Raw genomic sequence first — 21,076 nt, forward strand, 5'->3', positions numbered from 1 at the left:
ACACATATACCCCATCCCTCACACACACACACACACACACACACACACACACACACACACACACACACACACACACACACACACACACACACCCCATCCCTCACACACACATACACGGCACACACACTTTTCTCCCACCCAATTTTCTGTCGCAGAAACACTAAAGCTAAAACAGGCACACAAATAGACAGATACACAGACAAACAGACACACAGACACAGACACACACACACACACACACATACCCACACACATCCAGTTGCAGAAGCTGTGCATTTGTGAAGAGTGAGGCATGGACATTACTGTGGTTTGATGAATGGGTGTTTTCCTCTTTCCCAGCATTGTAATATGTTCTAATACACTGCATGTTCTAGTGCAGCACTCTCTCCTTCCAGCGCCTTGTGAGGAGTCTCTTTTTCCTTATTAAAATCCATTAATTATAGTCGACACATCTAATGGGTATGAACGTTTTGAGAGGAGAAAATGATAATACCACCATTATTAACAATTATGGAAAAAAGTCATATGATGTCAGGTATAATCTATAAAGGTAAAAATACATTATTTTCAACAGCAACATTTTCAACAACTTATTCCATACAGGCCAGTTCAGGCCCTTGGAGTCTTTTTGGTGACTTATTACTGAGATTAGAATATTCACCAAGGGTATGCTATGACCCATATTTTACGTTATGGGCTGTATTGCAGGAATTTATTCTGAATGCTAGCAAGAAAGTAATTTTAGGGTCTCAATTTAAGGGCAATAAGTAAGTGAAATTGAAAACGTTAGCAAAGTTAATGGCCCATATCTCAAGCACAACTATTGGGCCAGAATAATCAAACTTTTCTACTGAGTATTCTGAACTCTGGAGAAAAAAGATTTAGCAATAGTCTTTGAGAATGTATGAATTTGATTTTGAACTATTTGTTGTTGCTATTCAGACTGAAGTTTTGTCTATCAATATAGCATTCTTGTGTATTATTTCCAATTCTATATAGTGAATCACACGACTGAAGAAAAGAGAAGGATTTTAACATTTTCACTTTGATGTAAACCCAAACTGCAAAAGTCATATATTCTTTTTGTATGTAGAATGAGAGTAAATTATCCTCATTAACTTGACTTTGTTAAAAATATAGACCCATACCAAATGAGAAACTCTAAATAACAGAATTAGTGCTGATCATTTTAGGATATTAAATAGATGTTAAGATATGAAATAACCTCTATGAATTATTTTAAAGGTTATTTAAAAAATAGCTTATTTTTCATTGGATAGAGATAGTGGAGATAGACAGGAAAGTAAGGAGGAGAGGTCAGCATGGCATGGGCCGGATTCTAACCAATGCCGACATGGGCATATGTGTGCACTGTAGGCCATGGTGCTAGACCACTGGACCACCCCAGGCCTCCCTCTATGAATTCTGAGGCATGATTGTCTCCACACAGACCACCCCATAGTGATTAAAATTCCATTTGTACAACCTTAACATTGAATGATTCTCAGAATTAAATCAAAGTAGCAGGATCACATCATGTCAACAAAGATCAATTAGATCTTTGGTCCGCTACAGTTCAAAACATGACTGCCTCAGGACATCGTCTATGACGATGCTGTGAAGGATGTTTTGTTGGCTCACTAAACTGCCTGTTATTATATAAAACAATTACTGCACCATTGTGTACTTTTGAGTAATTTTTAGTGCTCAATTTTTCCATCTTGACGTAACACATAGCTGTACCAATTATGGTTGTTTTCTTTGTGGGACTCTTGTGTTGTGATTTGACAATGTCAAGTGGTTTTATTGATCCTAGAACTCTATGTGGAAATATGGAGATGCTCTTTTCTACAGATATAACAGTGCCCTACTTCAACAGAACAAATGAAGTGAGGGAGGGAGGGAGGGAGGGAAAGAGAGAGAGAGAGAGAGAGAGAGAGAGAGAGAGACACAGAGAGACTGAGCAGGAAATAGAGGTAGACAGAGAGAGAGAAGGAGGGAGGGGGAGAGAAAGACAGAGAGGCAGACAGTGAGAGAGAGAGGGGGTGGGAGCACGTAGGGAGGCTCTGTTTGATCTTTCTCCATATTAGGATCATTTCTCTGAGATAGGACGACTCTCTTATGTCCATCCTTTCTACCCTACCCCAATGCTTCAGATGAGTCCACCCTGGAAAACACTTCCGCCACCATTTACCCACCTGCTGACCCCCTCTCCCACCCATCCCCCTCCCCATCCACTCCTCTTCCTCTCTCACTCGCTCTCTCTCTCTCTCACACACACACACACACACACACACACACACACACACACACTCACACCTCTCTCTCTTATCAATTCACTCCAGAGGATTTGATGGCCTCCGTCCACGCCCTTTTATTATGGTGGTTTCAGAGCACATTCACAGGAGGGAAATTGAGAAGAGAGAATCTGCTCTTCGCATCATTCAGAAAATTCATAGAGGTCCTCGAGAGGGAAATGAGATGGATGATTTTGTATGCGTCCATGGGGCACTTCACCGTAATATATTTTCACCCTATTTTTCCTTCCATTGGTGAACCTGGTGACTATTGGCAGAGGGTTTTCTTCCATGTGGAAAAGCTGGTGTCTGGAGATAACGACAGGGAAGACAAAAACAGAGGCCTCGGTTTTGATTGTGGCCTCATGATTTTGCCAGATTGGCTAAGTGTCAACCCCTTTGTGTTCAATTGCTATCGTGGGGATGGAGAAAAGAGGGAGAAACGTGTTAGTCGCTTGTTAGTAGTACAAAGGCAGAGTAGTCTGACAATTAAGACATATGGAAGAATCAGCATACAACATTTGCTCGAGGTGATTGTGTTTTTTGATATCAACAATGCATGTCTCCAAAAGTATTTTTTTAAGATGCATTTCCTCCAGTAGCCTGAGCGTTACTCTGTGTTTTTTCAACCCGTCAATCCAGTCTGTGTTGCCTATTGCCCCATGTGTTTGGATTGCATGGAGCGTGTTGTGATCACAGGGATTTGGACACTGTGACTGACTTGTAAAATGGAGTAACGGTTAGCTATGAAGAGCTGTTCAGACCGAGAAGAGCTGACAGAGGAGGTGATGGCCGTCTCGTCATGTTGAGAGATATATAGCGAGAGTGTGGCTATCTGACTGTCCTACTGAGACCTACTATGGTGGGTATGTAATGTGTTTCTGTTTGAAATGGGTGGTTGGGGAAAATCCTTTTGGGGTCTGGATCTAAACAAAACAGTGTTTGTTGTGTTTGTTTGTTTTTTGACACTGTTCTGAAGTTGTTCATAGAAAACATTGGTTACAGAGTAATTCAAAACTGACTTGCTGGATTCCTGGGGGTAAACACATAGGCAGATGTTATCTGACAGTTGGGCCGTTTTTCATGTCAGTCCGTCCCCGGTTGGTGTTCTGCAACTGACCTCATGTCCACTTGTCCATGCAGCTAAAAAAAAATATGCCTCAGAAAGTAGCTGTTGGGAAAAGCCAAAAAGGGTACGAGAATGAACGACTGGACAGACACACACATACACACATACACACGCAAATGATCCTACACACCCACATACAGTACACGCACAGAGGCATGCACACGCACACACACAGTAAGAGAGAGAGAGAGAGACAGGCCCCGGTAGACTGTGATGAAGATGAAGGAGAGGGAAAAAACTAGAAGCAAAAATGTGCCCTCCGGGCACAATAACACCAGTTAGCTTCCACAGCAAGTCACAAGATTAGGTCAGAATCACATTTTCACATTTTCCCCCCCTCATTTTTCCCCAGCTGTGATTAGCATGATGCCTGAGCCCTGGAAACCCACTGCAGCCATACAATTATCCCCCAGCACAACCAATCTACAGAGAGAGAGAGAGAGAGAGAGAGAGAGAGAGAGAGAGAGAGAGAGAGAGAGAGAGAACTCTAAAAGCAACCATAGAATGAAGGCAGGAGTTCCTAATAATAGAAACACTTTGGGTGATTGAAAAGAAGAAAAAAAAACATTTCTTTAGAGATTGGAGTCAATGGTATACTGTAGTAGGCAAGATGAGGTGAACTGTCTTTGGCTGCACTTCTCTTCCCACTGATGTACATGACTTGTCAATCAAATCAAAATCTGTGTGTGACATGGTAATAGAAGCTCTTACTCAATGTCAGACCGAACCGTCCGTGATGAATACTGAATCCAATGTCTTGTGATGAGTAAACCAACATCGATCACAATTCCAACGGATAATTATGAACATTAGGTTGAACACCTGCGTGTTAGACGTTCCTGATAAGATGTGCTTTATCAAAACAGTATACATAGTAGCCCTTACTAAACAAAAGCTATTCACTTTACTTTTCATGGTTCTTTCATTGTCAGTTTGATTGGTTCCTCCAGGGGTTTTGGAAGGTCAACATCAGGTTTGATTAGGATGCAATCTACTCAGAAATAGATCAATATGGAGGATTTGAGGAGGGCATGATGGAGGGAGGGTCACTGGCCCTGGTTTACATACGCCTAAGGATTTTAAAACAGAGTCATTTTCCCTTCTTTGGCTGTTTCCCATTCGAAGAGGACGGGACAGTAAGCCTGCCTGTAGCGCCCCCTACATTGTTATTACATTGGCATGTCATCTTGTAATGTAATTGATTTTCAAAAGAATTGAGTGATGCAATGACATACTCTATGGTTTTTGTTTCTATCAATGGAAATACTCTTTTGAGTCCATACAATATATAAACATGACAAACATGTCACTGAGACCTATGCAAAGCTGTCAATTAGAGTTACAATGCCATGTTGTAGCAGCAAATGCACCACAACACCCCAGACACTTCTGACTTTTGACTCATATCTGGATGCTGCCTCTCCAACATATTGTATATGTTATTTTAATCATGATACACTGCCCTGTCAGCAGAGTAGTTGTGGAGAGAAAATTAACATAACAAATAACACCATTTTCGTGTCTTAAACATTCCTATCCTTCTTGTTGAAATCATGGATTGGTCAATGATTTTGAACAGTTCATCAGCTGTTGTCCGCGTTGGAACATAGTTATGAAACAGCAAGTCCTCTGTGAAGTCATTTGCATCAATGTATCTCACGTAGGCTACTAAAAGGCAGTCCTTATTGCTGTCAGTGGCCTCATCCACTTGAAGAGCAAAGCGTTTATCCTTGATCTTATCGATAAGCTGCTCTTTCATATCCTCGGATATATCGGTGATGCGTCTCGCTATTGTGTTGTTGGACAGGGGGATATACAGTATATCTCAGCTTTTGGGCACTTGCCTCATCTATCATGGTAGAGACCATATCTATAGCAGCGGGGAGGAGTCGTTCCTCTGCTATAGTGTGCGGCTTCTTGCATTGGGCAACTCACTTTGTAGATGGTTAGCTGGGCATTGCTAGGTACAGATGCCGTTTTAAGAAAGCGACTCTGCTGACCTCGGTATTCATTGAGCTTTCTCTTGAAGAAGTCAAGCGGCTAGTCAGCATCATTTGAGTGTGTTGTCTCAAGGTGATGCCTCAGCTTACAGGGCTTCATGCTGTCAGCCGCAAGAGTTTTGAGACACAGTACACACACTGGTCGCTCCTCCTCACCAACCTCATTAGAAGTGAACCTTAAGGAGAGATATGCCTCGTCATGTTTTCTGATTTTGTGGCTTTACCTGGAACACTTGGGGGGGCGTCTGCCTTTCTTTTAGACACTGATAAGAATTTGTCCACGTTTTTCTCTGAGTGGATAGCTAGGCTAACAATTCATACAAAATGACATGAGAGCCGGCGGGTCGTTTAAATTGAGAGCCGGCGGGTTGTTTAAATTGTAACCTAGCAACAGTGACAGTTTTGTTTACAGCTCTCGTGTGCAACATATTTCAACATATTTCCGCTTTGGTGTTTTTGTACAATCAGCGTTTGGGATTTTTTCCCCACTACAGTACACTTAATTTCTCTCTCCCATCCCATCTCCCTGCGCCCCCCCCCCCTGCAGTACTCCCAAGGGGGGCGTGCCCCAAACTTTGGGAAACACTGCCTTAAGGAATGACACCTGAGGACTGATGCCGTCTTGATCTACAGATCATAACTGAAGCCTTAATGTACTCCCAGTCAGTCTTGCTTTGTCATTATGGGCTATTGTGTGTAGATTGATGACGAAAATGAATTGAATCCATTTTAGAATAAGGCTGTAACATAACAAAATGTGGAAAAAGTTAAGGGGTCTGAATACTTTCTGAATCCACTGTAGTAGTCTATGAAGCTTCTTTAATTAACGCACAGGGAGCAAGGGAGATTTAAGCGCCTTAATAATGGAGTACAAGTTGTAGCATGTTTTGTTTCCTTTGGAGTGTCCTTCCAGATGAAATATTCAGTTATTAGAAAAGGACTTCTTTGTCACTTCGGCTGCTCATTTGATGAAGAGGAGGTGGTGTGTGTGTGTGTGTGTGTGTGTGTGTGTGTGCATGCATGCGTGTCTGTGTGTGCTTGTGTGTGTGTGGGTGTGGGTGTGGGTGTGTGGTGTGACTGCACATGCGTGCATACATGTGTGCCTGCCTGTGTGCCTTTGTATGTATGTTTGTGCGTGCATGCATATATGTGTGTGTGTGTGTGTGTGTGTGTGTGTGCGGTTGTTATTCATGGCCAAGGCTGTCTCCCCTTTTTTACACATGGTCTAGAATCAGTGAGTATTGTAATGAGATCATTATCTCCCTCCTCTTCCTGCTGCTTGTGTACGTTCCTGTCCTAAGTCCAGAGAAATTAGAAGAGTAAAAAAAAGAGCTAGTGCTGAATATCACATTTAATCTAATTGGTGTCACTTTTCTTCCTCCATTATTGTGCTTTAATAGCCCCATCTGTCTACATGTGGCTTAGTGGTATTTAGGGTCAATGACCAGGGCCCACACTCGCTGCATATATCACATTAAACACACTCCCTGGGAATGATGCAAACTTTGTGAAATAAACAAAAGCTTTATTTAACAACAATATGTCACATCGCTTCACTGTGAGTTTCCTTATAGGTGAGGTGTAGCCAGATAAAGTACAGGGCTCCAGTTCTTTATTCCATTCCTGAATACTGAAGTTCAGAGAAAGGGTTTACTTTTGCATGTTATTCGAACAATATTTGAACAATAATATATTGGCTAATGTGTAGTGCTGGTTAGCAGTAAGCATGTGTGTGTGGGTGGGTGGGTGGGTGTGTGCGTGTTTGCGTGCGTGCGTGCGAGACAAGACAAGACAAAAAAATGATCCTGAACATTTTCTCATCGTCATGCACTAATCTAGGGGTAGGAATTTTCCAGGATCAGTGAAATATAAGATATTCCATATATTGAGAGGATGAGTAGAGAAGGAAGAGAAGGCCCTGTGAACATCTCACTGCAGCTCTTCTATTGAAAGGTAGCTGGGCTATCTGACACTATTCTGGGATTTTCCTAAGAGGCTATTAGTGCCTCCCTACCAGCTAAAGAAACACCCTTATTTCTGCTGCAATCTTTGGTAAGGAAAGGCAGTGTTTGAATTGGGGCTGCAGTGCACCCCTAACATAGAAAATCTATTATGCTCTCTAATCCTTCCAACCTCCAGCACACACACACACACACACACACACACACACACATACGTCTTTGAGTCATGAAAAGACGAGGATTCTATCCCAAGCCAGCATTTAGAGGCTTCTCTGTGTGTTTGATGGAGGATTTCCGGCAAGCTTGGAGCCTCTGTGTCAGAGCTACATGTAATACAGGATCATCAGTCAGCTGTGAGGGAGACACACAGCTTTACTGTGGAAGGGATTTCACTTCACTGTGGTGGTGTGGAGTGTCTGAGGGCGGGAAAATAAAGAGGATTTATTGGGTGACTCAGAGGGGTCAGGGGGTCACAGGGGCTTTGTGATATCACAGCAAACACCACATTTTGGTGACAGGAGATAAAATGTGTTTGCAACCAATGGCAGATAGACAATAATGAAATTAGGCACCTTTACAAAATAGTCAGGGAGTACTATAATTTCCTTTCCAAATCATTTGCAGAGAGAAAGAGAAATATCAGTCTACTCCAATCGAATAAACAAAGGCACAGATATACATATTTAATAGCATGCATCATTTATGGGTTTTAGCTTGCAGGGAGTCCTCGCTGCAATACACGTGGAGATATAAAAATAAAACATTAAAGTAGAGAGCAATTACAATACTTTTGAGAATTGTTTTAACAGAGTGAAACTGACCAGTGACATTCTCCATTGTGTAACTCAGAGACTCCTCCCCCTCCCTCTAGTATTTGCATAGGAACCAGCTCGCTAGCTAATTGGCAAACGATTAATTATGTACGCTGTGCACTACAGGACCAATTAAAGGAAATCAAGGCCGCAGTGTTCATTGAATTTATGAGTGGTTCACTACCGTGCACTGTCATTCCAATCAACACCGCCTACATGTACTGTACCACCAGGCATCATTGGATTTCTGACACATTAAAATGTATCAGGATTGGGGATCCAAAGTGATCTGGGGTGTACTTGTGTGAGACACACAGAGGCACAGTTTGGTTTGAATGGAGAGAATGGCCCTGCCCACAGCTATCAGCTTTACCATGTGCTCCATAAAATAAGAGCATTACACATTCCCATATTATCGGCAGTCAGGGTTTAATACAATGTAACACCATTGTTGAACATTAATTATTTACACCTTGGTGTAGCGCGCCAATCCGAGAGCCAGTCACTTATAGCTTAATTAGTTATCAGTGCCATAACGCTTGCCAGGGCATTGGCTATGAATAATGGACAACATTTTAAAGGTCATTAAGTGGTAAGCAGAGCTGTGTTGTGTGTGTGTGTGTGTGTGTGTGTGTGTGTGGTGTGGTGTGGTGTGAGACCACTCTTCAGGATTGGGTGCCAAACGGTTATAGATTAAGCAAGCGCGGTGGAGTGCAGTGCTGCCTTTGTGGCCGGTTAAGGCAAGGTGGAGGTGATTCATCAAGGACTCCTGTGGGGCCAGCTGTAGAACAGACTGACAAATGCCTCCCTCCTTTGTCATAAGGACACACGTCGCACAAAGCCGGCGATGAATGCCCCCTTTACAACACATTTATTTGTCAGCCAGGTATTTATCCCAGGCCTGTCTCACACTGTATTACCATCCTTGACAAGACGAGGGGCTATTTTCACCGTCCCCTGACGAAAATAGACCACGAGAGGCCAAGGGACCGTGTCTGAATTCTGAGTTGGCAACCCCTCCTTCTCATCCTGGAGAGTAAGGAGGAATAGCAGAGGTGGAGATGAAAAATATTGTGGAGGCACTTCATTCACATTCATACATTCACGCATTTCTAGAAAGCAGAAAACGGAGCTGGGGGAAGGAGTGGGTGTGGGAGGGAGGGAGGGAGGGAGAAGGGGGCAAAACCTTTGAGTGTGAACATCCAATATTAGACTTGATCATGTGGAATGACATCAGGTTAAAGGCACCTCTCTTGTGTCAGTGATGAAATACCCCTGCTTGTTTGCGCTGTGTTATAAGCAGACAGCCCTAGGGATAAGGTGTTGTCGGAGCACGCACTCTTGAGGGGCTGATGGCTTTGTTGTTACCAATCTATTTCATCTCCTATCACCACAGCCGGATGCTCCACACACTCAAAATACCATTTGGTAAATATGACAGAGTACCATTAGACAAGGTCAGGGTCGCTAATCTTGTTATCACATCACGGCGCTCTGGTGTTTTCTCTGTGAACCGCACCAGTCCCTGGCCCCTTCACCCGATAAAGGAAAATAACAATTTATTTTCAAGAGGACTTCTCCGGAACAGATTTGTCCTACCTTGATCATTACACACACACACACAAATCATGCGTACGCGCACACACTCACACACACACACACACACACACACACTCACACACACACACACACACACACACACACACACACACACACACACACACACATTATGTACTGTATGGGCCCCCAGTCGTATTATGGCTACTCTTTATGTACTGTATATCCAGACAGGGAGGGCTTGGGAGAATATTTCACCTCCGTAAATGTCATCCAGGCAGTTTTGATATCATTACCGTTTTGCCTCCATCTGCAAAACATACTGTCCCCCTGGTTCAGTGTTTTGTATGAGATGCAAAAAGACTCAGACAAATAAGGGATAGTCTGGGACAGGTTTATAGTTTGTTATATTTACAGAGAGAGAGAAAGAAAAGCTTAAAGTAACACTTCAAAGGAAAAGCCCTCTTAAGTTCAATGAGTGTGTGCTAATATTCAACTCAAAATGCCACTCTTGAGTAAAGGTCTTTATCAATAATGAATCTTCCATCAGAGACTCAGGGGGCAGTCTCCTGGGACACAGGTCATTAACTTGGAAGAGAAATGGAATAGAAATTAGGAATCAGGTATAGTTCTGCAGACTTAGGCTTCTCCCTCTGTATTTGTTCCAGTGGTTTAAATACATTTGCATTCATTCAGTTCAATGAAAGTCCTTGACTATATTTTATTAAACAGAAATGTTGCATGTTATTTCAAGAAACGTGCTTTGATTTTGCACTAGATAAGGTGTAGTGCAGCTTAGCAGTAAGTGTGTGCGTGTGTGTGCGTGTGCGTGTGTGCGTGTGTGTGTGTTTGAACTCTAGCTGTACTAATCCTGAGCCAGTTCACTCTTTCTCCCCTGGCCAGCGCCTCGTTGCTCCTTCCTGATGATTGATTCTTGTTTGGGGCCATGCCTATGGGCCTTATTAAATTAAAATGTAAACTCACTCTCTTATAACAAATTGCAGGGAAAATGCCAGTAGCCAGTTTCCCTCTGGGGGTTGTCCAGGATTACTTTGACAAGTTAAAAACCCAATGAGCTTGCCAGATTTTTCTTCCTCTTTATTCGCTGCTGCGGGGAAACCTTTGATATGTCCCTGAACGTTACAAAGGTTATGGCTGTGAAGGTCCTCGCTCCATCTCTCCATAAGTGTGTCCATGAGCAATAAGGGATTTTGTCATTGGCATGTTGTTAGAAATCTAACTAAAGATCCCCTGATGAACGTTACTGCTAAAGTCTGTGGATGGTCTGCATGCTTTACATGCACATGCAGAATACAGTATGACAAGATCATGAAAAAAGATAATAGTTTGGATTCATTCACTGGCCTCAAAGAAAATGTAGCCCGTAATGTTGTGCTGGAGGTGAAAAATGTGATTGTACTCTGTGCAGGTTGAATGTTAACAACCTGTGCCAGCAAGTGTCTCTACACTTTTATTATTAAATGGCATAAGTCGTTTTTGTACCTCAGTAGAAATTACATAATTAAAGAGATGCTTCAGGGTTTTGAATATTTTCAGCCACTAGTGCTAATATTAGTGCACACACGCCAAAAACAGGTGGCACGCATGCACGCACGTACACACACACACACACAAACTGAGAGGAGCAGGGCCCTCAAAGGGCAACCCGGCCGGCCATCTGGACTGCATATCAACAGAGGTTAATGTGTTGACATCATCATTATCCGACACATTGGTGTTTAGCAAAGGTTCCCAGTCAGCAGAGAAATGACGGCCCAGATCTGGCCCACGTCTGTTTTCTACCAGCATCCAGATGTGGCCCAGGTACAACTTTGTTTCCACATGTTGGCTAAGATTGACATTTCCATGGCAAGGATTGGCTTAGGTATGGCGACCAGAGCCGGTCCACTTCTGGCTCAGGGAACAAACATTCTGGCCCAGGATTGGTCTATTTGTTACGGCCTGGCTTAGTTATGGCAACCAGATCTGGTCCTGTTCTACTCAAATTGTGGTCAAGATCTGCCAACTTATGGTTATATTTTGACCAAGATTTAGTTTCCTTATTGCAACCATAACAGGCCCATTTATAGATGTACTGTCGAGTATGAGATACAGACTTATGTCTGGTAACCAGATCATCTTATTTATTTTTTTTACAGGATATCCAATTAAAGAGGACTTTTTATCAGATGATTCGCATGGATACCCTTCTTCCAAATTCAGCCATGCCCCACACCAACATTCTGTCACAAACATAGGCCTACTGTAACGCACACACAATACTCAACCGAAAACCGACCCAGCCCTTATTAATTCTCAGAAATTCGAGTTGACACAAACATCATTTCAAGTATTTGAAATATTGGAGTAGAAGGACCAAGAGGAGGATAAGCGTGGATGAACAAACACTGATGCCATTGAGTAAAGGCACATAGTCTGAGAGTACAGATGTGTCCAATATTATCACCAAATAACTTGTATCTGGTATGTATTTAGGTGTCTATGCCATGTCATTATTGCTTCACAGTATTTTGTGCTTGTTATCAAGCGTTATTGGCGCTTCTATTTGTGCCCTGGTCAGGTGAACTTGCGGGTTGAGGTAGAAAGCGGTTGGACCTGTCTTAATAAAAAAAGAAGCAATTACTGCGATCATTAACTGATAACAACACCTACAATGACTGCAAAATGAATGCTTAGGATGGCTGTGTAAATAACCAGATCATCATATCCCTTTGGCTATATGCAGCGTGTAGAGAGCTGTGCTAAAGGATGGCCACATATTGTTCTCCCTGTTCTGCGTGGAGAGCAGCAGGAATGGGACAGATGTGTTCTATCATTGCTAAAATGTACTGTCTCTCCCTGTAGCATTTTCGCTTGGTCTAAGAATAACAGGGCAACGTTATATTGTTGCTTCCTAATCAATCGATTTCCTGGTACCTTATTGAAAGTGCATTTTGCATTAACAAAGTTAACATAGGCTATAGTTCCTCTGATCAATGCCCTTCACAAAATCATTTGGTTGTCTTCATTGGAATTTACTGTGCTGCAACAAAATCACCTTAAAATATGGAACACATGAAGCAGGTTATAATATAACAAAGCCTTGTGGGCACAGCTATGGCTCTGCTCTGACCTTACGGGCTAGCAATACTATAGACTTATATTTGAGGGGGGTGTTACCTGTTTCCAAAAAAGGTTGGACAGGGCATCGATTGCACGTCATGAAAGACTTACCTCAGATTAAAAGGATTTTGACTTTGGTTCTAAATATCAATTTTTTGGACAAAATTGCTTATTTTGGAAAAAAACAACAAATACCTTTTATCTTAAAATGTTAGATTTTGACTGGAGGGGGTCCTTTCTTGTCAGGTTAACTATAATTTAACTGAAACACATTTAAGACAGTGATAAAAAATACCTTTAAGACTTGAAAAGTGAAGACAAAATGACTAATTAGAAGAACACTTTGCTACCCACTTACCAGCAACACAGCAATCTAAACAAATGTATAAGCAGCTTAACCTTCGGCCTCCTGCCAAAGTCCCACCAAATTACACTGAGGCCATAGCTTACGTACTGCCTTAATGAGTGTAGGGGCATCAGGTGTGTTGTGTCTTAATTGGCCACATCTGAGTCTAATTGGGTGTCTCCTATAAATGGAAGTCAGAGGAAGCTGTTGTGCTACCAGTTTGTTTGCTTATCAAATTTGTTCTGATATAAATATGTAAAGATGTTGGTGTATCAGTCCAGTTATTTGTTAACGTCTTAGTCTGGGACACAGATGGTCTGTCTGATGAAATCTAGACTCAGCTCAGATCGTCAGTTTGCTTTAGAACTTAGAATTCAGGGATCACTTAAACTGGGGAGGTCACACACACAATCTGACAAAATCTGAAAATATTGAACAGATAGAATAGAAACCTAGTAAACTAGAATTTGGTCAGATTGTCAATTGTTGTTGTTTAATTCAAAGGTCTTTGTTTATTACCTAGCCACACTGACAGACTCATCAAAACCAGATTAGATGAGTCTAGCTTTCTCCGGATGGTCTGCGTATTTCGAAACACACAGACCATTACTAGAAATGTACTTCTCATATTGACTGGTTTTCATAAGTTTGACTGTGCAAGCTATAAAACTGCAAAAATGTGCATTAAACTGACAAACTGCAGATTTCAGTTATGAATCTCAGATTGTATCACTTGTGTGCCCACGCTAGTATTTGTTGTTCATAATTCTGAATTCGTAGCCCAAGATCTGAACTGTGTGTGGCACAGACATTAATGTGCACAAGGTATGGCAAGCTTAATTTTTTTAGGGATTTTTCAGGTTTGTTCACTGGGCCCAGAGTTGGCTAACTAGCAAAATGTCAATTCTCACCCGGTACTGGTCCCCGACATTCAGACCTACACCGGCCTAGTAAAAATAGCTTTCTAATTTTCCAAAGTGGGTTTTATGCCATGCATGCCAGTACGTGTCAAGGCCAATTGCTTTTCCACAGTCACTCCTGGGCTTCAACAGGGCTTGCTCCAGGCCCATTCGGTGAATATAACTTGGGCTTTTAGCCTCCTCTAACCCCCTGGTCCTAATGAGGCCAAACAGGGCTAGTGGTGCAGTTTAGAATGAGGGTGGGATATTCTTATCATCCAAGTGCTTTAGTTGGCTAGCGAACTTGGTGGGTGGCAAGCATCATCCAAGTTAGCTTGTTGTAACTACACAATCGAATGGACTTGAATAGCGCTTTTTACAAATAGAATTTTCATACAGTGCTTAAGTTACCAGAACCTGTTGGGAGGGATTTGTTGTGTGCTGCTAGTGTCTCCATAGTTCACTACCATACAAACTACAGAATGCAAACAAACTGGACATCATACAGGGCGGGACTAGAAAGCACAACTATGGAAATTCAAACAGGTTTGTTCACTGGGCTCAAAGCACTGGACTTTGAGCACTAGCTGGCTGCTTGTCAGCCTTGGCACACACTGGCACTGCCGTCAAAAAGCGACTATTGGAACTTATTAGAGCCATACACATACAGTACCAGAGGAGGTCCATGAACAAGGTATGGCAAGCTTTGAGTTTCATGAATGTCACCCAGTACTGGTCAACCACATTCAGACCAAAGATGGCCCAATAGCTACAGGACCATATCAGGGCCACATTCCTCAAACCAGAGCTGGCCCATAGCAAATTGCCAACTCTCATCCAGGGCTGCCCCCCCACATTCGGATCAGGTCTGGCTCATATACTGCTTGCCGTTTCCAGTGCTGAGCCATATGTGCCACAACAAGACCAGATCTGGCCCACAATTGTCTGCTGACTGGGTTATGGGAACTCACTGCAATTATCTGCTACAACACATGAAATATGGCACTGAAACTGTCCAATTATGTGGATCCGATAAGTCTGTATGTAGTGCTACCCATTTCAGATGTTAAATAGTTGATAAATATGTTCAATTGAATACATTTATGTACTGACATATAGTCCTGAATGTTGCTGCTAACTGACTAAAAACAAACAATGTGGTTGTAACTCATAAGTATGGTCTTTGAATCTCCAAAACGCTTTTGATAACACAATACAGCACATAAATGATAATTTCATTACTCCAGAATAAGAGGACCCTGCAAATGATACGTCATTGAGTTTACCACCACTAAACAGCTTACCCTGGTAACACTCATTAACAAATTGTCAGCAAAAGAAGGATGATTGGATGATGGTACAGTACAGTACAGTACACACAGTCCCAACCCTGACTACAAGTCAGTCTAACTTCTCACAGATCCATAATTTGAAATGTGTAAATGAATCCTCCTACCACGTTGCTTCGATGCGGAGAGAGAGAATGTTCTTTTCAGAGGTGTTTGACATTCACACTTGGAGGTATGGATAAATGTGAGGCCTCATTAAAACCTACCATGGTTCTTTACAGGTACAGCTGCACCTCACCCAGCTGAAACCACTTAGCACCCTGATTAAACATTAAAACACTTCCCTAGGTGTCATAGGACCTGATATGGCTATTCTTTTTTTGTTTCAACGTGCCATGCGACCTGATATGGCTATTCTTTTTTGTTCCAAAAATGCCATGATACCTTTCCTTGCCAAAGTGCAGACTGTGATGTTCAATAACGTACTAGACAAGCTGCTACATTAAGTTTTGTTATCTCTACCTTTTGGCACCTGTCACAGTGCATCAGTTCCATCCATTTTTAAAGTTCGGATAGGCCACCAAAGGACAATGCATGTTGAATAAGTTGTGTATGTTGTGTATGTCATTATAAACTCATTGAAAATCTAGAAAGAATGTCAAATCGTTAAATGTTTTGCTTTGTTTTGCTATGAAGAACTATTTATTGTTTACTTTGATAAGGTCATGCTAATGTGGAATTAAAATGTAATTTGCTTGGGTCAACAAAGTGGCAATTAAGAAATGGAGGATGTAAAATCAAAATCTAGAGTGTTCACCATAGACGCCCATGTGTTTATAGCTGCCTCATTCCACACTAATGTCCCCCCCATAAGTCCTGTTATGGCAGCTTGCCTGTGGGTCGGAGCTTCTATCAGAGCCATGACAATATTCAGCCCTGTACAGATCCACACTGCCCTTCCTCTTCCACCACAGTAATTGGAGACCAATGTGGTGATAAAGTGTTGATTTAAACTCAACATCTTGTGTGTTTGTCTTTCATTAGGGACACAGAGAGAAAGAGAACTCTAGGCAGATGGAGGTGGCTTATGTCTCCTCGGTACCATGCTGGGAGAAGACCAGGAAATGAGCCAACAGCATACACACAAGCTCAAATTCAAAAACTCCTTGCATCTGCCAATGACAATTTAGAGCCCGCTATGGAGAATCACTCACTGCTCTAAATTTAGCAGGGCACCATAGACACTGTGAGTCAGAAAGACTCCAGAAGACCCCTAGGTTACAGCCCAAAATATCTTTGGGATGATTCAGATCTTAAGTTTTCTTTCTCTGCCGGAATAAACAGATGCTCAATGGAAAACCTAAACATTTTTTTTTGGTTCATCTCATCGTTTGGATAATCCCTACTACCAACGCAATGGCTTTGTATGTATGATGCAGTGAAGCCCCATTCAGAAAACCTCTCAGCATCTGATTCTCATCTAGGGATCATCTCGATGGTGACATGGCCTGAAGGTTTCCTCTGTTTCTCTGTCTTGGTGAGAAGGCAATCTTTTGATCAGTGGAAGAGGTACCCCATGCTATGAAAAAACAAGGCTTTTTCGGCTGTTGATTTCCTCCATGCTGGACTGTGGAGAATTCAATAAGCACTGAGTTCTGGGTCCAGGAAACTACCTCGACCCTGGTGCGACCATGTCATACTGTTTTTTTCAGTCCTCCTTTTCACACTATAAAAACTTTAGAACTCTCCTCTCAAGCCATGTATTATAACAGTATGACTCTTCTCACTGAGCTATTTGAAGAAATTGCCAAGACTTATACAAGACGATAGGTGTTGAATTTAGCTGTTTATATTAATGGCTGTAATATCTTACTCCACACAGAGACATATTATATCTGCAGAAACTAATTCAACTGCATATTCCATCTCTATAATACTTGTTTATTGTTATGTTTTGTTTCCTCATATGTAAACTCCATTAATTTCCATTTTTGCCTCCGCTGCAAAGTCTTTGTTTATTAAGGAATTCATGAAACTCACAGATGGGAGAGTGAGACTGGTGCGCTGCTGGAATGACTAATATACGTAGCGAGGCGTCTGTGATAGCCAGCAACTTCACAGGGAAAAACAACAGTACAGTGAAGAGAAGCTCACCAGAGAATACACTGTTATGGAGAGAAAGAGAGACGGAGGAGAGAAATAGATAGGCGGAGGATGAGAGATCTAAAGTGAGGGAGGGATGGGAAAGAGAGAGGGAGAAGTGGGAGGAACTGAACGAGATGAAGAGAGAGAGAGAGAGAGAGAGGGTAGATAGAGTGCTTTCATTAATTCCATTTGTTTCTGTAAAGGAGGATTATAGTGTGACCTTTGCAGGATCTATCCCAGCTCCATCATTTTTACTCATTATGCCAATGAGATCCAAGCTGACACCTTTCTCCTCGGGGGGCAATTAGACAATAAATGAATCCTCTACAACTTTGTAAACTTGCTCTCCGTGTCTCGGTGAGAGAAGGGAAAAAAGAGAACACATGAGAAGGCAAAAATAAACATTAAAAGCCTAATATGACTTTAGGGCATTTCAAAACACCATTAAAGCTACCATTAGCCTTAATGGTTCGAGCCACAATTAAGGCAACAATGGTCTTGTTTGGTGAAACAGAATTTATTCAGCATGTGTACTTGCTAAATACTGGGTGATACAATTTTTCTGCTAATCTGTCACAACAACTCCCTACAGGTTACAGAAAGGAGGGTTGAGTGAAATTTAACTGAGCCTTCATGGAGTTTACCTGGAAATCTTTCTGATTGACAGCTCTTTGGACCAGTGACATGCATTAGTTGACAGAACATCATCTATGATGCTACTCACAGTAGACAGGAAGAGCAGCATAAATGTGGCCTTTCACGTTCCATCGCAGCAATGCTTTTTTAAATACAGCTCTCACCTCACTTAATTATTTCAAGCACAAAAGCAAATTAGACAGTAGATATTACAGACTCATGCATCTTTGCAGTTCGACGCACAAGTCTTCCACTATCACTTTTGAATGTTAATCACTGATAAAATAGATGTAATTCGAGACTCGTAACCCTGATCATCGTAACTCTCTATGACACACCTGTGTTGGGGACTAGAGAAGATCTGATAACTTCTCTGTAGCCATGGTGCTATGATCATACGTGCCTTTGTCAAGAACACTCATAACGACTTGTGTCGACTTGCATGTGTCAACTTTCACTGTGATGACAGGCCGTAGCATGCATCATGACACTCAGTATAAGGAGACATGACATAAGAGTCCTGTGCCACATGTGGGATGATATTCTGTGTAATAAGGACACTTGATACTGTACATGTGTCATACGCAGGACATATGTGTCCTGACCGGGTGCCACATACAGTAAAGACCATAGTGGGGGGTATCTGGTATTTTGAGGTTGATGGTTAAATGTCAAGATTGCTCCTTACTCACTCCACAGGAACAAATAAGTACGTGGTTACAGGGGCAATCTGGGATTGGTAATGTACATCCATTTTTTTTAAACTTTTGAGTTCATGAAAAATAGCCATTGATTATTTAATATTATTACTTTAAAATGTCTCATGAGCTTAGTAAAACTCTATCTATCTGTATAAACATGGTTAAAAATATCATTTTGATCTCATGGATGGTCAGTCCTTGCATCCATAGCTCTGTCTATTCATTTGAGAGTGGATACATTTCTCCAGCTCCATCCATCAACTGTTTACGAAAAAAAGCACTTTGTTGTTGATTGAATGTCAGATTGCCCCTTTAATTGCTGACAATAAATTACTAATATAGGGTGTTGCTTGTATTGGAGCTGTTGGCCTAGACTTTATATTTGAATGCATGATAGACAAAGTATTCAGCTTTCTCAAGGTGAAGAGAATTGTTCCTAAGAGAAAAGTGCACTTCCCAGTAAGACCAAAAAAATCAAGAGCACTGAAATAAGAAGATGACATTTTACTTTGTCTTCTACCATCGAAATAAAGCTTTTCTGTCAGGGTTTGTTTTCTTTGTACAGAGTAAGACTATTCTCCAATGCTCCTATTCCCAACAGTGTCAGACATCTTAAAACAATGGCAGTTAGATTAATAGGGGGGAAATATAAGTCCTCTTTTGATTTTCCCTAACTATAAACAGCTAGAACTTGATACACCTAAACGTCCACCAATCTTTTCTTTGGGTTGTGATTAATCGATGTGAATCCAACATTATGTTGAAAGTGTTTCAACTTTCCCAGTGATAAAGAGACTGATATCAACCCTCCAAAGTTCAAAAGTGGACTTCCAGTCAAAAAAGTTGCTAATGATAGCATCGTCTCACAAGAAAAAAAATGGCACATTTCCATTTATAACTTTTTCAGGGGTGTTTTTTTCCCCTCTCTTATGTCTCTCCAGCTCCTTCCATAAAGTACCTTACTAAGATCAATTTCCTGGGAACCTGGTCTCCCACTCTCTGAGTTGTTCCTCTGAATTAAGGCTTGGGAGAAGAACAATGTTCCGACTGCTCTGAAGCTCCCAATAGGGGCTCCCTCTTGTCTGGGAGAGGGAGGAGGGGGGGGAGAGGGGGGGGTGGGGAGGGGGGAGGGGGGGACAGGGGATGGGGAGGGGGGACACAGCACCCCTCCAGCGCCTTGCCGGAGCCTGAAATATTGGCTTTTGGATTAGAGACTAATAAGGAGGAGCAGCAGCGGCTTCTGCACCCCACCAATGTCTTTCATCTGTCCAATTACTGACAGATCCCCAAAATCATATTCACCTTTTACTGTCTTTAATTAGTTCTTTATCTCTGCTGGTTTTTCCTGGGTGTCACATCCGGGCCCGTGAAACCCCCGATACGCTCCCCATCAGCATGCTGAGATGACTGCATTAATCACAACCAGATACCCCCTAAAGGTGGATCAGCAGTTAGGATCTGTCACAACCCTATCATTTCATCTTCTCTGACAGCATGGGTTATTGTGTTCATATTGCGGGCACGGTTTTCACATGTGAGATACAAGATATGCAGGTAAATCAGGGAAGAACCTTGTAAAGAGGAGCAGACTATAATATGATAACATTGCATAATGGGAACTGTATGAGAACAGCATAAAGGGCACCGCAGGGCCTCTGGAAGGGGAGGTTGCTGGTTCTTGTCTTCAGGTAAACACAGGTAGTAAGTAGAGACACTGAGACACTTCACTTGACCCCTTTCACAGAGTGTAAGTACACCAAGAATATTACACATCCCATGTTGACCACACTAGTATAGTAGTATACTAATACTCCTACTGTACATTACAACTTAAAAAGCATATGTTTGTATTAGGGCTGTCAGTTCATTAAACAAATGTGTTGATACTTTTTTTCCTATTAGTTGATTAACATACTGTACTGATTATTCTAATGTAAATGTCACCTTATTTATTATTAGATATGTTCTAAACATTTCTAGACAAGAACTCTTAGGGGTTCAGAAAGTTGAGTGGGGGAGTAATAGGGTACTAGTACAAGTTAACAATCAAATGATTGCCTCCAAGGTGCAAATTGCCATTCCCATTCTCATAGTTGAAGACAAAAGGGACTAATTGCTTGAACCAAGCTTTTTTGGCACAACTCTCTTGTTTACTTGTGATGTCACTCACTCTAGCTTTAA

This window comes from Argentina silus (genome assembly GCF_951799395.1).
Source record: "Argentina silus genome assembly, chromosome: 1".
Taxonomy (NCBI): domain Eukaryota; kingdom Metazoa; phylum Chordata; class Actinopteri; order Argentiniformes; family Argentinidae; genus Argentina; species Argentina silus.